At 34.8% G+C, this 18,398-nt stretch overlaps 1 protein-coding gene across 1 annotated transcript in view; it reads right to left on the reverse strand.

Moving 5' to 3' along the window:
• Positions 1-8,841, reverse strand: part of LOC133526510 (SH2 domain-containing protein 4B-like) — a 59,209-nt gene extending 50,368 nt beyond the window's left edge. The window contains exon 1 of the mRNA XM_061863181.1: positions 8,663-8,841. The gene's annotated coding sequence lies outside the window, so the exon portion shown is untranslated. The remainder of the gene's footprint in view (positions 1-8,662) is intronic.
• Between the last annotated feature and the right edge of the window lie 9,557 nt (positions 8,842-18,398).

An 18,398-nucleotide genomic window follows, 5' to 3' on the forward strand; every position in this document is an offset into this window, starting at 1 on the left:
GTTACTGGGCCTGGGCAAGGGAATAATAAGAAAAATATTTAAATAAAAAAAAAGTGGATTATTAGTGTAATATTTTACTCAATAGCGGTTTAGATATAAATGTTTTGAAATTGCGATTTTAATTGCAGACCCATAAGTCAAAACAATAACGACATAGAACCGTTTAATTGTGATTTTAAGACCAATCTTTGCAATTATTTTCTATCGAGCCGATTTCGTTCAATCATGTATCGAGTACAACCACGGTCTTTGAAATATAATTAATATGAACATATATTTTTCTTACTTGACTAAAACAAATAGTCTTTCTTAAAAAACTGTTTAAGTAACATCAATTTCAAGGACATTGGGTGTTGACAGCCTCTTAACCAAGTAAGACACAGCGATGTGGCCCCCCGCGAAGATTGCCCCCATTTTGTTGATTATCCGCCAAAAGCGGATGCTATTGTTACATCACAAAGGCCAGGAACATGACAAGATAAGAAATTACCCTCATAGCGTACACATCAATGGTTCTGTGCGGGTGTTTCGAATGTTAACGCTGTTTCGGTTGCGTAAGCGATGTCGTAACGTATTTAGGATCGTATACGTACAGTAAAACACAATTTGAAGTTTCATACAGAAATCAATAATCAATAATGAATACTGACGCCTTATTTCTGGCTGTGACTTATACAGTATTTAACAGAAGAAAAGGCAAAGAAAGAGACCCATTAATGTTTAGGTCATACTAAGCAACTTTTACTATCGGACAGAACCCCGAAATTGCGAAAAAAATTGGCTGCTTCATACATTTTGCTGTCTGAAGAGCTAAGATGATCGGCTCTTTACCATTTTTCACCGTGCCTGTCACGTTCTAACAAGTATGTAAGTGCGAAAGTGACGGGCATAGTGACAAGCGATAAAAATGGAACCATGCAGCCACTGCAGATGTTGAAATGGAAGAGTCAATTTTTTTTCACGATTTCAGTGTCGGTGCCATAGTAAAAGTTGCTCAGTATGACCTTAACATTAATGGGTCTCTTTGTATGTATGTATATACTTTATTGTACATAGAAATAAAAACACGAAAAACACAGTTACAGAGTAAATTAAATACAGCAAAGGCGAACTTTCTGTCTTTCTTTGCCTTTCGTTCTGTGACATACGACGTAGATTTGGTATTTTCAGGAATAGAAAGGACAAATAAGAAGCCAAATCTGTGTATAATCCGATTGCATCAGATCGCAAAGGTCAATCGGAGACTTATTTTCGACCGTGACATTTTGTGCATCATGTTTTCGGAAATACTTCCGTTCAAATTTCTTGTAGGATTTGCATTCCTTGTTTTAAAAACAAATTACTTACAAATTACATACAAATCTTTTATAAGTATATATATCTATGCCACATTATTAAATTGAAAAGTCCTTTATTTGTTTCATTATATGACTATTTTGTCTTACCTAAATAATTATAATCATTATATAGGATATTTAATGTGAATAATTATGATTGATTATTTTTATGAATAGAAACTACTTATAGTATTGTACATTACACTAGCCCCGGACCCCAGACGAACCCCATTATTGTCATAGGGGTTAGTTAATCCGTAATCTTATTTTAGAACAGTACCTCGAAAGATGCGGGCCATGTTTGGAGTTAAAATAAATATTTATGTTTACTACGATATCATCATCTGCGCCAGATATAAGTTATACTTTCAAGTACAAAAAATCAGGTATAAAATAAATGTTTGAGCATTAACAAGAACTTCATGTAAGCATGAAGATATTTATCTGGTACTGTATCTATAAAAAATAGTGAAAATTTCCAAAAAGCCACCACTCACTCACTGTTCATTTCATAATTTTACCTCACAAAGGGTCTGTTATCGAACATTTTCCTTAGTTCTTTCTAATCCTATAAGAAACAAAGTACTTATAAAATGTATAAATTTATTTGTTAAGCATAGATGGATACAATAGTAGGTCTTCAATTAATATGCTTAAAATTAAGTTTCTACTAATGTCGAAATCCAGTCATCAGGAGGATAAAATGAAAAATAATGGCGCTCTTTACATTTTCTATCAAATACAGATCATGAATCTAGACCAAAAAGAAACAAAATTAGGTTAACCAGCAGTTACACTAGAAACCGCGATCATTGGTAAAATATCACCGTTTACCCACTAACATTTATTCAGCGAAACGGTAACAGACATTAAAATAACTGACTACGCTCAGACAGTTACCCATTTTACAAGTAAGCATGTTAAAGCCACAGAAACAAGTAGTAAATACTATAAATCTGTCCAAGACACGTGAGTTATTTAGGTCTCAGACAGAAATAAATAATCGGACAGACAGACGGACATGACGAATCTATAAGGGTTCCGTTTTTTGCCATTTGTCTACGGAACCCTAAAAAGCAACGCGATTTAATGAGTTATACATAAAATAGATTGCGTTTTATTCTTGCTTGCAAACTAGGGCTACATGCGGATGAGACTACATCGACGGTACTCTGGAGGCCTACCACGAAAACCGAAATTCGCAAATTGCGGGGATCTTTCTCTTTTACTCTCACTAAGACGTAATTAGAGTGACAGAGAAAAATGCCCTCAATTGACGAACTTCGATTTTCGCGGTTGGCCCGGTGGAGGCATGGAGGATGATAGGTAGTCGGGAAAATCGTAAAATTGTATAATATACATTTTTTTTTTATAATGTCACTTACAGTATACACCAGACATGACACATAGAAATTATCGTGATAATGCCATTCCAAAAGAAGAATAGCGATATTAGCTGATTATTTATTATTCTATAACCATTTAACCTAAAAATGAATGATGTCAATAGGTAACATGTCTGGCAAAACAAAGACTTGTTGTTATTATTTATACCATTATCTATTTGGACTTAATCTAACTGTGTCAAGAGATTAATGTAGAATTGCAGGTTATCTACGTTTTATTATCTTAAGCTTTCAATGCAATGTGTAATATTTTGACTGATAACCATTTCCTAAAATTATGTAACCGCGTCTTTCTTAATAATAATTTAAATGGTGATATAACTTAATATACGATGTAACGTTTTAAAACTTCTAAAGTATTCAGGGTGCGTTCAAAATTCGAATCCAGAGACCGTTGGTTCGTTATTACGTAAATGGAATTTAAATTTACTATTAGAATTCAACGTCTTTGGTGCCAATAGAACTTCGAGCATACATACTTAAGCTAGCACATACTGAAGAAATGTATACAGAGAAAATATATGGTTTTTAGGCCAATAAAAACTCAGAAGAAAGAGATAAGCAAGGTGGAGATTGTGGTATTTTATTCCTAACGTTGCTGGAACCGATGGCAAACCCGATTATTGTGTTTTTTTTTAATATTTATGTTAACGGCATCAATCATGGAACAATTAGAGAAAATTTGGAGTATTTTTGATATTTCACCGCCACCTGTAAAATTTCTACCGCTTTACTCTTTAAAAGTTGAATGTCCAATTCGTCCTTTATGTTTTCTATGTAGGTATTTAATGAAAGCTACTGCAATTGGTTTCAATATTATTAACCAATTAAAACTGGTTTTTTGCTCCAGTCATGGGATGTATGGCGCCATTCATTTTGAAAATATCAATGAAAAATTTGACTTTAGCAGCTATTTGCCTCTAGTTTATGGTAAAATATTGCCAGCGATTAAAAACTGATGGTAAATACTTGTTTTACAGGATTTGTCTACACCATTCCATTACTGGTGCCTGTTCCATTATAGGGGTTTTTACTATAATCGACTTTTAAAAGGAGGATTTCAATTACACCAAAACACTATGGAGTAACCAAATCGGGTCACTTTTGAAGTAATGTTTTGCGTTGTCATTGCTATTGGAGTTCAGATACCTATTATTGGCTTTTCTACCACCGTACCATTTATTCTATAAGGAACATGTCGCTCTAGTTTCGCTGAAAGTGTATAAATATGTACAGAATAGGTATGTAATTTATTTCTGCAGTATCGCACCAAAATACATTTAGCAACAATTTGCTTTAATTTGAAACTCATTTACAATTAGTCCTATGTTGCAAACCCGTGAATCACTGTTGTGAAATTTAATTAGAGCCTAAACCTATTTAGCTTTGGTATAATTATCCTTGAACCCAAAACAGTGGAAAATTAACGAAAATGAAAGTAAATACACATCTGCCTTTATTTACATAACGATATTGTTAGCGTTGCCGCAGTGGGTACATAATGTAGGTACTTATGTACTGGCATACTCGAGCACGAAAATGTGTAGTATTTAATCAATTTAATGACTACACTTATCAACACAATGAGTACCGGGAACCCGCTCGGCGGGTTCTCTGTTCGTAGTCGGTTTCCTCTACAAAGCAGGAAAACGTTGGGATCTGCCACGAGCGTAGCGCTCCGAAAACTTTATTTCGTGATTCTTTTTTTTAGTGAAACTAACCGTTCTAAGATTTTTTACTATTGATTTTATTCTGATTTCATATCATTTTATTTTTCACTATGTAATACGTATATCGTTAAGTACCTATAGCCATTCTAAAGCTCGCTTAAGAAAAATTGAGGCAAATTGCTCAATGATATTTATTTAATTTTGACATATTTTTCATTATCACACAATAGTTTATAAGTAGCTAGTTATTTAATAGATTAGGAGTTCATATAACGTACTTTAAAAGGAAGAAAATAAATATTCTACTTGGCTTTACAAATAGTATATAGTAAACACCCCTATAATGGAACAGGCACCAGTAATGGGATGGTATAGACAAATCCTGCAAAAAAACAAGAATTTGCCATCAGTTTCACCAGCAACATTTTACCATAAACAAAAGCCAAAGAGCTGCTTAAATTTAATTTTTCATTGATTTTTGTTAGTTAGAAAATTAATGGCGCCATACATCCCATGACTGGAGCAAAAAAAACATAGTTTTAAATGGTTAATAATCTTGTAATCAATTGCAGTTGTGTCCATTAAATACATAAAGGACGAATTGGACATTCGATTTTTGAAGCGTAAAGCGATATTTACAGATGTCGGTGAAATATCAAAAATACTCCAAATTTTCTCTTAAATGTCCCATGATTAGTGCCGTTAACTTACGTGTCTATTTATTTAAAAAAATATTTATCTGTAAGGTATTCAAGTAATGCTGATACTGAAGACGATTTCAGTGCCTCTTGTTACTTTGAGAGAACCAAAACACTTTTATCAATTTTGTCCTATAAATAGGACGCTGGGATTTTAACTGGTTAAGTTGAAAATTTTAGTTTAATTTTTTTTTTTTTTTTTTTTTATTTATGTGCAGTTACAACTGACTGTACCATCCATATTTGTCCAGGTGATAATTAAACGTTTATTCATTGATTTAACTGATTAAAAATGCAAACGCGAGAAGTCGATTTGTATCTTTTCTGAATTCCATTAAATGAACATTATTGCGATTTCTTTTCATGTAATCGTTTGGAATAATACAATTACAAAACATCCATTGCTGTTTTACTTGGTATAAAGATATCGGACAGGTTTTTTTGGTGTTACTTTGTTGACATAAACAAAATATGACAAGGATTTAGCGCTAAGTCGGATAAGTCGAAAAAGAGGGCCCAGGGTTTCAAAGCAGAATCTAAAGATGCAAATGGGATACACATTAAGATGAATGGGAAATGACAGACTGTATGTAACGTAAAACTGTGTACGAGTACAACATTTTTTCTCAGCAATAATTATATTGTGTCGAACATAATTATTTTATACATTTTCAGTTTGGAAGTATTAGTTTGTATTTAGGCACTTTATGTGGTATAATATTTAAAATAATGTACAAATGATGGTATTCATTAGAACATTATAAACAACTTAAAACTTATAATTCTGATAAGTACATGAAAAAAAGACTAGAATAGACTATAATATAAATAATTCTAATACTACTACATATTTCATACATACTCATAATATAATAATGATGAACGTAGGATAATAATATAATAATATCTATTTAGTGCCTGGCAAAGGCCGGGATATCACTAGGTAGAAGAAGAGGGTGCGCCAAAGTTCATATAAAATTGCAAACTCGATTATTGAAACTCCGAAAATGTATCTCATACAATTTTACATCCTAATGATCATTATACTTTTTAATTTTAAACAATACTCATTGGAACTTCGAATTTTAAACTAATTTTTAACTTCGAATAATAATAAATTGTATATGAGCCAATATGGACCCAGAAGAAGAAGAAGAAGAGGGACTATTAAATGTTAGAACCAATTTGACATACTGAGTTATTTCTGATAAATATAATTGTTTTAATCCATTTAGAGCAGCGTAGTCGACATTAAACACAGTTTGGTAAGTGGTACATATCTGAGTATTTTTGCCAATATCAAATTGTTAAACACATACATACACCGCCCCTTCCTTTCTTTCTTATCTCATCTTGTTTACTCTGATAGGTTATCTCCACCTTTATCAAATCCTCACTTTGTTTGTTCCTCAAATTTCGTATGAATGTATTAAGGGATTATGCGTCTTAAAATTAAAGGCAAGTGTTTTCCAACATGGCATACTTCACGTGACTTTAAAAGCATATGTGGTGTTTGTAAATACGCGAAATATAATTGGATATTCCTTTTTTGTTTACTTATTTATATCGCAGCTGCCGCAGCGCAGTAAAAATAATACAATGTATGGTACAGGTTTAGCGTTTACTTTACATTAGACATTTCATACCGTTAGTATAGCCAACCAAATTAGATTGAACCCTAAATAGCTCAACAAATAAAGTCCTTGACTGTACAAAACTTTTTTCTTGTATTTTTAAACTCGCATATAGTAAACACCCCTATAATGGAACAGGCACCAGTAATGGGATGGTATAGAGAAATCCTGTAAAATAAGTCTAATCTAATCTATAATCAGTTTTTAAACACTGGCATTATTTTACCATAAACAAGAGCCAATGATGCTGATTAAATTTGATGTTTCATTGATATTTCTTTATTTTAAAATTAATGGCGCCATACATCCCATGACTGGAGCAAAAAAACATAGTTTTTATTTTTTAATAATATTGAAACCAATTTGCAGTATCTTTCATTAAATACATTGAAAACATAAAGGACGAATAGAACATTCAACTTTTAACGTATAAAGTGGTAGAAATTTTATAGTTTCCGAGAAAATATCTAAATACTCCAAATTTTCTCTTAAATGTCCCATGACTGGTGCCGTTAACATATTAACGAAAACATATATTATGATAGTTGCTGTCGTCGACAATACTATCATGTTGTTTGAAACTAATAATAACATGCAAGTATTCATTCCTCACAAAAACGCTTCAGTAAACATTTTATTGTTTGATCGACACAAATAATACTAATTATTAAGTAAACAAACATCAACCTTGATTCACGAACAAGGTGAGGTGACCTAATAAGTTCTATTCAACATTCACACATTCTTCAAATACACAAAGGTACAATACAGACAAAGATTCTCCTTTGCCTAAGCCCTACCCTGGACCTTGAAACTCCGTTATCCATGACTCACTCATCAGCAAATTGTCGATTAGTTCATTGACCGGTTCTAAACCTTATTATAAGGAAATAAGGCATACCAATAGTAAGTGAAGTTGCTGGTAGTAAATACAAAGAGGCCATTGGAGCCAATAGTTACATTCCAAACATGTCGTTGGCGTTTGAAATGGTAAAGTGTTTTCGAAATAGGTTTTCAATCTTGCTGAGTAAATTTAAAGTGTCAAGTTTACTTAAAACGTGGAATACACTTGGCTTCTAAATTCTGATGTTCTGTTGAAAAGATTTGAATTTATATTGTAATACTTATAGAGAAAATATATGGCGTAACATGCAGGTTCACTACACATATGTAACTTGTTTGAAATGCGTAAAATAATATTAATAAAATGACTTTATATTTAGTAAGCCCTTAGCTAGACTAGCCAACGAATTGAGTATGGTGCCCCCAAGAATGTCGTCAGTCATAAAATACATGCATCAAAAGCCATCAAGTCCTAATCATGCTGCCCATTGTCCTATATAAAGGACATTACGTTTAGGAATATACGTTTTAAAACATAATTTAAACTACCAAGTTACATATAAAAAAAAAACATTAATAGTACTTACCTAGTATGAAACTTATAACATGATTTAATTACTTCTGTCTAAATTACATTATTATTATAAGTTAATTAAAGATTATGAAATACATGATATTCGAGTGATTTAATTTAATCCATGCGATTGTATAATTTGTGTAATTTAAATAGCTAACTTGCGTAAAACACACAAATACGAGTTAATTTAAGTTGATAACGACTCGTTAACTAAGTTAATGTAGTAGTTAGTAAAGTACTAGGGCATCACGTAGACATTATGACATTAACACTAGAGAACACTTTAATAGTTTTAATTTCACTTCGTACGACCTAAAAAAACAAAAACTGAAACATATACATAGAACTCAATATTAGGATTGAAAAAAAAATATAAATTATAAAGATGTTACTCAACAACTATTACGTTATATATAATAATTATAAAATGTGTACAACTAACTCAAGTTACTCTACATATTTCCTTAATTAACAGAAGTTATTATTGCATTACTCACCACGAAACAGAAAAAAACCTTCCTGTATAGCTTTTCACAAAACACGATAACACAACACTAAATCCACAGACCAAACTCAAAGTAAGAAACTTTTTAATTTAATAGCGGGAACTTTTTAAATTCGGAACGCGCACGCGTCTGTCCTCGAAGCGCTCTCTGGGCCGACTGGTGCGTTCAGAAACAAGAGAATGTGACTTTACAAACGGTATGCTGCTGGTGCCATTCTGCACTCAATACACTTTATTTTCTCTTGATAGATAGGAATTTATTATGTCTTTAAATTTTTACATCTTTACTACACGCACTGCGAATAAAATAAAAGAAACGCAATAATGTATATTTGCATAGGTATTTGAAGAAGAAAGTCTTATTAGCTTTTAATTTCATCACCAAGCACGGTGGTGAAATTAAAACCTAATAAGAGTATTTTTCTACAAAAGCGTTATTAAAGTTATCATATTATTTTTATGAAAATAAAAATATAATAGGTATTATATAAAAATCAATAATGAAATAATACAGGAACGCTTCCTTTAACCAGCTCAATCTCAAACTCCTGCCCTGAAATTACAATAAAAATTAAATGATAGAATCTGATATGTACTTCTTAATTTTTAACTGTTAGAATTATAAATAAACTTTTAGATAGATTTACTATAATATAATTTACGAAGGTGCATTCAAATAATAATTCATAAACTAAAATAACTTTGTACAGTGTTGAAGACTTTTTTGAATTACAATGCACGTAAAATTATTGACTACCTAAATGTTTGATCAATGAATTGAATTGATTGATGAATACTAATTAATTTTATATTAAGTATATACATCATGCAATCAATCGTAGTTATACATTGTGTAACTATTCATTATTTCGATTTGTAACATTGGTGTTCAATATTTGTATTAAATTGTATTTGCAACTCAAACCAAGAACTTTCAGAATATACCATCAAATTTCGCTCGGCGGCCTATCACGAACTGTTTATCACGACACGACACGCTGTTCGGCGCGGGCGCAGCCGGAAACACCAGCAAGGGTTTTGTTCTACACAGAGTACATATTACTTAATAGCTTGTAAGTGCATATTACTTCATCTTAAATGGTAGCAGTTAATAAAGCTGCGTTGTCAGGCTTGTTGTTTTTTTTTTTTAATTTAGAACTAAGAATTTTTCTAATATAAAATACATGTGATTGAATTTTGAAATTAATGTTTTACAGAAATCTGCACAATTTTGTTCTAGAAGATAAAGAGAAAGAAGGAGATGTTAACAGCGGTTTCAAATCAGTGAATGTCATCTCAACATTATAGAATTATTTAAATTATCGGACCCAATTTGTTTTCATAAATATTGTAATATTATAATTTTAAAGTTACTCCATGTTATAACTTTTGTGTCTCACTGCTGCCTCCAAGCCTCCCCTGTTTTTCTCCATTAAAATGACTTAGACTTTATTTTTTTAATACTACGTCGGTGGTAAACAAGCATACGGCCCACCTGATGGTAAGCAGTCTCCGTAGCCTATGTAAGACTGCAACTCCAGAGGAGTTACATGCGCGTTGCCGACCCTAACACTCCGCACCCTCGTTGAGCTCTGGCAACCTTACTCACCAGCAGGAACACAACACTAGGTATGAGTAGGGTCTAGTGTCATTTGGCTGCGGTTTTCTGTAAGGTGGAGGTACTTCCCCAGTTGGGCTCTGCTCTAGATCTGGAATGACATCCGCTGGCTGTGCCCTACCACACTAAGCGAGATGACATTCACAATAACCATACCTCTCTTAAATTAACCTTATTTAATCGAGGTGACCCCTACTACAGTATGTGGTGGATATTAGATAAGCAGACAATGTTTACTATATCATTAGCTATGCAGTATGCACTTTCTCCACAGTTCGCGGTATGTACTTGTAACGCCGACCTGTGTTATGAACTTTGACACAATTGCCTCTATTAGTAGCGTGTCTAAATCATACAGCATGCATGCAACGTTATAGGGCGTTTTCTAAAATAAATATTGAAAACCTAAAAATTTGAATAAATAAAAAAAAAACTTGTACGCGCGTGGCGTAGTGAAAAGTACAATTTTCATAAAAAAAATTGGGACATTTATTTTTAGCATCAGAATGAACATGCTATTGATTCTGAGTTGAAAGAACCCTAAAACAACAGCATCTGTGAGAATCATGTCTTCAATATTTTTTTAACAAAAAGCTCTATAAAGTCCTATTGTATCTCTTTGTTTATAGTTAGTACAAGTTAGGTGTATATTTTATTCTAGTATGAGTAAATATTAGATGTACATGTTTTAAAACATGATATCGAAGTGCACTTGATTGGAAAGTCGACCAAAAATCATACATAAAAAAATTAATAAAAAAGTACTTAAACGCAAATATGGAAGGGATTGGGACCATCAAGTGAAGTAATATACATCAACATCATATGTTATAAACACACCCATTCAAATACATCTATTATGGATTGAAGCAGCTGATAGACAATATCATTAAATAAACACTTTCTCTATGAACTATGACACACTATCGCTGTGAGATACTCTATAGTATTATAGGTACCATTAGGCTCTAAAACAAGCGAGCTGAGTGCAAAACTTAACGTTTCCCTCTTCATACTTATTAAATTAATCCTTAAATAGATAACAGTAAAATATATATATATATATATATCCTTAATAAAGTATGTTTATTTATTAAAACCATGTACTCAAACCTGTTAATATTCATGTCATACTTTGCAAATTTTATCATGGGGTCGACCCGGAAATCGCAAAAAAAAATTTACTCCATAGAACATTTCATCGGCATCGGCAGACCAATCAATATGTACGAAATAGCCTAATTTTATTTCATGATTTCGGGTTTGGTCCCATAATAAAAGTTACTCAGTATGACCTAAACACTAACGGGTTCGAGTATATGGTTTTAGTTAATAAATTATGCCGATCTATAAAATATGTGATTTTAATTGGTCTGAGGTTAAAAAATAGCCAGTGGTATTGTAAATAATATTTGTTAAAATATGTGTTCTACCGCAACGGTAATTTGTCTGCGTGCATTTTAATAACCTAGTGCATTTAATGACAGCTTGATGAATTTAAGGTCACACGTCATATTTAATAGTTTATCATTATCAGTGATGGATGACGCTGACGGTGTGGCCTCAAATCATAATATACGTCTCACAGCGAAAACAAAAGTGTAACACTTTCATCGACAAGCTCATTCGATAGTCAACTCTATATTCTACTACATAAAGAACAGATTAAAAATGGTATATTGTGCTAGTTATTCCTTTTTAGTTTCGAAACATGTAATCGATGCGCAGGGGCAACGCTCGCGGTAACTTTCTGTAATAAGATTATTATAATTGTATTATAAAGCAAAAAAATATTATGTAACGTTACAGAGAACGGTAACTTTTTGCAAGTCGCTTTAAAAACTTGTAAAGCGATGAAGAAATAAATTATATCCAGCGACGAAAGATTTACTTTACATCGTAGTTTACTACTTAAATTATTCGTTATATATGTACTAATATTTCACACAAACTATTACGTATTTCATAATAAAAACAAGACAAATTACATAATATAACAAAAACAAAGAAGATACATACGAGTACTAAAATATATCTAAACATTAAACTAATTAAAAACTAAACCTAAATATATCAGAACTTAAATATAATTTATAATTATTTTCATAAGCAAGTTATCAATATAATTAATATTAACCTGATATTTAAAAAAAAAGTTTCATTGTCCTACAAAAAGGACAATTGCAAAGCTGTGCAATTGTATGTATATGTATCTATCCTTGGTTATCCATATATATGTATATATTTGTGTACTCATAGTCATAAGGTATAATGAAACATACTATAGTATTTATTTAGAAATTTTATTTCGCTTAAAAGTTACGGTTTTTTTTGTTTAATTCTCACTGCACCCACCTTGAAGTTTCTCTGTTTTGCCTTATGGTTGACTGGTAGAGAATGCCTATTGGCATTAAGTCCGCCTGTTGTACTCTTTTTATGTGCAATAAAGTTTAAATAATAAAAAAGGACAATTGGCACTTGCCACAATTATGACAAGACTCGCGAAGTCTGTGTTATTTGTTATTTTGTTCCTGGATTTTTTATCGTCATAAATAAAGTTTTGGTAAGATTTGATTACCAGTTCGCCAGGGGGCAAATGTTACTCGCGTCCGCAGGAATTACCCACCACAGCCCTGCACGTGTCCCCTGGGTGGTGCTAAATGAGTAACGCCTTTTAAAGGCAACAAGGCAATCAGAGGCTATCAGAATGATAAATGCTAAGGCAAACATATGCGATTCTCTATCCAAGAAGCGCTCTGCTCAGAGCCATCCGACAAGGGATGTCGGACCCTCAGTACGCATCCTACAACTAAATATTGAAGGCATTAGTTTAGCCAAAAGTGACTACTTGACAAAGGTACTAAAAGACTATAGGGTTGACGTCGTTAATATCCAGGAAACGCACACAAGAGACGAAACAGATCTCGAGAGAAGGGCAAAACTACCCGGTTACTCATTAGTAAAAGCCATACATCATCCCAAACATGGAATATCCACCTTTGTCAAGTCAGCCATCACAGACGTACAGCTTATCACCGCCAGTGCTAAGGATAATGTATACTACATCGTTATACGGGTAGACAACATCTTTGTCACAAACGTTTATAAAGCTCCAACCGCTTCGTGGCCTACGGAATTGCTACCCATCCAACCGCATCCAAGTGTGTACGTCGGGGATTTTAACAGCCACCACACAAATTGGCGGTACGCAAAGGTGGACCAAAATGGTGAACTTCTAGCTCAATGGGCAGACACACACAATGTACACTTAATCTTCGATGCCAAAGACAAAGGTACCTTTCATTCCGCCAGGTGGAAAAAGGACTACAATCCTGACCTACTGTTTGTGTCTAGAGACCACCTCGATCGCCCACTTCCTTGCAGCCGCTCAGTACTCCCAAATTTTCCCAACAGCCAACATAGGCCCATTTTTGCGGAGATCGGAGCCAAGATACCCCTAAAAAACTCCATGCCCCTGCCAAGATGGAATTTTGTTCGAGCTGACTGGAACAGCTTCAAAGAGCACCTGGACCTGTACCTGTCCCATGCCAATCTAGACCCAGTTACCCCCAACTACGGTCATTTCAGCGAGCTAATCTTTAGAGCAGCAAAACACAGCATACCGAGGGGTTATAGGAAGGAATACGTACCAGGCTGGAATTCTAAAAGTGAAGATCTCTACAAGGAATTTCAAACAACAGGCCACCCCAATACTGGCGCTAAACTTCTTGCATCCTTAGACGAGAGCCGAAAAGCAAAATGGGAATCTGCCGTGGAAGAGATGGACTTCAAGCTTTCCAGCAGAAAGGCCTGGAGAACGCTTAACAGCCTCACTGGAAAGTACACTCCTAATAAAATAGGTTGCTCTTAAATTAACCCGAATGCCATAGCGAATAGAATGGTAGAGCTCACCAGAGCAAAACGTGATATAGTCTTCACAAAAAAGATCAGGAAGGAACTCACGATTCTCAAGCAGAATTCGCCTCGAAACCACGAGCTGGCTAGGCCATTCGGCAAGGACGAAGTAATGAATGCCATCAAACAACTTAAGAATAATAAAGCTGCTGGTCCAGACAACGTGTTTAATGAGTTCCTGAAGCATCTGGGCCCGGTCGCGGTTAGTTGGCTTACAGCTTTGTTTTCAAACATTCTGGCAAATAACACCCTGCCAAAGGAGTTTAAAATAGCAAAAGTGGTTGCAGTGCTTAAACCGGGCAAATCTGAACATCTTCCTGAAAGTTATCGACCTATTGCATTGCTTAGCTGTACGCTTAAGCTCTTAGAACGTCTCCTTCTGGGACGGATAGAACCCTTCATAGAGGCTGTTATTCCAACTGAGCAGGCCGGCTTTCGAAAAAACAGGAGCTGTGTTGATCAAGTCTTGTCACTCACCAACCATATAGAAGCCGGATTCCAGAAACGCCTTAAATCCAGCGCAGTGTTTATCGATCTCACAGCTGCCTATGACACAGTTTGGAGACAAGGTCTGATCCACAAGATGTTATCAGTAATTCCAAGCAAAGAAGTGGTCGATCTCGTGTCCAACATGTTAACTGAAAGGGTTTTTCAAGTTTTCTTGGGCAACAAGAAGAGCCGAAAATGCAAGCTCAACAATGGACTCCCACAGGGCTCTGTCTTGGCACCAATACTTTTTAACTTGTACATATCCGACCTCCCGCACACAGTTTCTGCCAGGTTTATGTATGCCGATGATATCGCACTCGTAACTCAGAGTAAAGACTTTGAGTCTGGAGGCAAAATCCTGACATCGGATCTCAAAGCTGTGGCCGCATATTTCAGCGCGTGGAGACTTGTGCCAAGTACGAGCAAGACTGAGGTGTCTTGCTTCCATCTTAACAATCAGCTAGCAGACTACCAACCAAAAGTCTACATGAATGGTGAAGCTCTAAAGTATAATCCCTGTCCGAAATATCTGGGAGTTACTCTGGATAGATCCCTAACATATAAAATTCACCTATCAAAACTCTCGCAGAAGATCGCGACCAGGAACAATCTTCTACACAAACTTTGCGGGACCAGTTGGGGGGCTTCAGCTGATTGCTTACGCACCTCAGGCATTGCGCTTGTCTATTCAGCGGCTGAATACTGCGCGCCGGTGTGGCTTGAAAGCACACATGTCCACAAAGTAGACGTTAAGCTAAATGAGGCTATGCGCTACATATCTGGTACCATTCGATCCACACCCGCCCACTGGCTACCGGCATTAAGTCACATAGCTCCACCTCATCTCCGACGACTACGGGCTCTGAAGAGGGAAACTGAGAAAATCGTCAAGAATCCCGCGCTGCCAGTTCATGATGAATTCTGCCGTCCACCTCCCCAGCGACTAAAATCCCGAAATCCACCCTGTTCTGCAGCTCAGACTCTGAACAACTTCTCTATCTCAGATCGGTGGAAAACGGAGTGGTCTGCTGCTACAACAGGGCACACCACCCATGTCACCGACCCAACAAAAAAAACCAAAAGGGTTTGACCTCCCCCGCAAACTTTGGTGTCGCTTAAATAGGCTGAGAACTGGGCATGGCCGTTGTAATTCCCTAACATATAAATGGGGTTGGAAAGATTCTCCTCTCTGCGAGTGCGGCGAGGAAGAGCAGACCACTGATCATATTTTCCAACGCTGTCCCCTTCACTCGTATTCTGGACCAGCTGAAGATCTGGAGTCAGTCACGCCTGAGTTGGTTACCTGGCTTAGCGACCTCAAGGCTATACTCTGATTGCCTTCTTTATGCATGCCATACGATTAAATAAAAACCAGTTCGCCGGACGATATGGGCCTGCGCAAATCAGGAATAACTATCAGCCCGATATCTTCCGGCAAACTGGTAATCAGTGGGGGCATCAAGAACTGAATAAACACAAAATTCCAATTAGGAATTTTACGTTGTGTTACGAAATTTCCATACAGTTTCGTACGGTGAAAATGCGCTTATATTCTGAAAATCAAAAAAAAACGGCTACAAAATAAAATCGGGCTATTTATTTCAATTACATGTAGATACCTTATGTTGTAAAAACCGTAAGTAGAGGTAAAAAACTTAAGTAAGTCACCTGTTGTATGTAGTTGTGACGTGTTCGAATAGACAATACATGTTTAAAAGACACACACAAACAAATGTCTATTCGAACACGTCACAACTACATACAACAGGTGACTTACTTAAGTTTTTTACCTATTGGGATCGTGCGAAGTGCATGGTGGGGGTAAGTAAAGCGATCCCAGCGCATAAGGTAAAATTTGAACTAACTGCGGATAGCGTCTTTAACATTTCGTACGATTATATGGCTCGAAATGAAACTTTGATTTACGATTACTCCTGAAATATTCATTTAAATTGTATGGTGTAAGGGACCATTGTAATCTGTATGAAATGCTCAATATAACTAACGTATTTATTTTGATAATTGTTAATAATGTATCCATGTAAATAGCTTTGCAAATGCCACATATTACGTGATCTTTTTCTAGTAGTTAAGAATGGATATAGTAAGTTATCCTTAAAAGATAGACATTTCACATCGCGGACTTTTTTGTAGACCTGTGAATGAGAAACAACCCCACCATACATTGTGTTGTTATAGCTCAAACGGATTAGGCAGCGTTTTCGATTAAAGCTCCTATCCAGCGTGATTTTTTCCGACAACATCGTTATATTTCAAACAATTTACACAAAACCTTAACAAGTTATATACTTAAGCCACTGACCTATCACACATAGACAGTTACTCCTCATAATGCTAATCTGCCAAAAGTGAAGCCGAAACTCGATCGATGTGTGCGTGCGACGCTCGTGTCTTACGCTCAGCGACACACACATATATACAAAAACGGGTTGCCAGAGTTCATTTATTCCCCTTAAAGTAGATGGATTTTAACCACATCCTTATACTTGGCTATCAATCATTTGGGAGTGTGTATGTAGATATTAAATTTGTAGCAAAAGCTTTCAAGGTTTCTTTTAAGGACTTTGCATTTCTGTACTTTGTGAAATAATGTTTAAATAAAAAAACGTTTATTTTTTTTATTTTACAAATGTGCACAGATAATAGCTGGTAGAATTGACTTTGGAATAATGATTTTAAATGATAAATATTTAATGACGATCATTTGGATTTGATTTGGTTTGATTTTATTTGACTAATATTTTCTTCGGGTTAGTGTGGTGAAAAGTTTTGTGTTTCACTTGGGGCAAAATTTGTTTTACTCTCGTAACTTGAAACCCTCGCAACGCTCAAGATTCCATTTTTCGACATTTTGGATCTTTATTTAGCTCGAGTAGCAATATTAGCACGAGCGGTTAAACAACAACTTTTCCACTTGTAAAACAAATAACTATTTATCGTCAGTACTAGTAATTGTACCTGCAGGCCTAGCCAAGGTGGCAATCGCTATTGCTTCGAACAACGAAACGCTTTGTGTCTCTCTATCAGTCTTCCATATAAGTGCGACAGTGACAGTTGCGTTTCGTTTTTACAGACCTTAACTGTAACACCTGTGTTCCACAAATAAAATTTACTTTACTTGCTCATCAAAATGGCGAGAGCATATTCGACTATGTTTAGTCGGTTTCCATATTGCATCGTTCCTATTTAATCTAATTTTTTCCGTCCATCTCGCAGACAGAAGCGGATCAGTCGGAAATCTAAAACGAATATCACACAAAATAAAAATATGAATTTAAACTGTAATTTTATAAAAGACAAAACATAATTTGAAATAAAAGAATGAAAAAACTAAAAAAGAATATTTTCTATAGTCATACAAGGAACTTAAAGTAAGCATATTAATTTTATCAATGTAATCGTCATGCCTCATTTGGAGGAAAAAAGATTCATATCACCTGGCAACATTTATAAGTAATGGCGGCTGACGAAAATTTGGATTTTTGTATTTACAATTACGTAAAAATATCACATTAAACTGGATACTTACGCATGAAATGTTATATCAGGCGGTTTGTTTTTATTCACTGATGTGTTGTGACACCAATTCACCGCACAAACAACCATCTTTCTTGTATTTTTTAATTTATAACCATTTATAACCATAACACAAACCAACTCGACCTTGAGTACTGCGAGGGCCGTT

Source organism: Cydia pomonella, chromosome 16 (assembly GCF_033807575.1).
Source record: "Cydia pomonella isolate Wapato2018A chromosome 16, ilCydPomo1, whole genome shotgun sequence".
Taxonomy (NCBI): domain Eukaryota; kingdom Metazoa; phylum Arthropoda; class Insecta; order Lepidoptera; family Tortricidae; genus Cydia; species Cydia pomonella.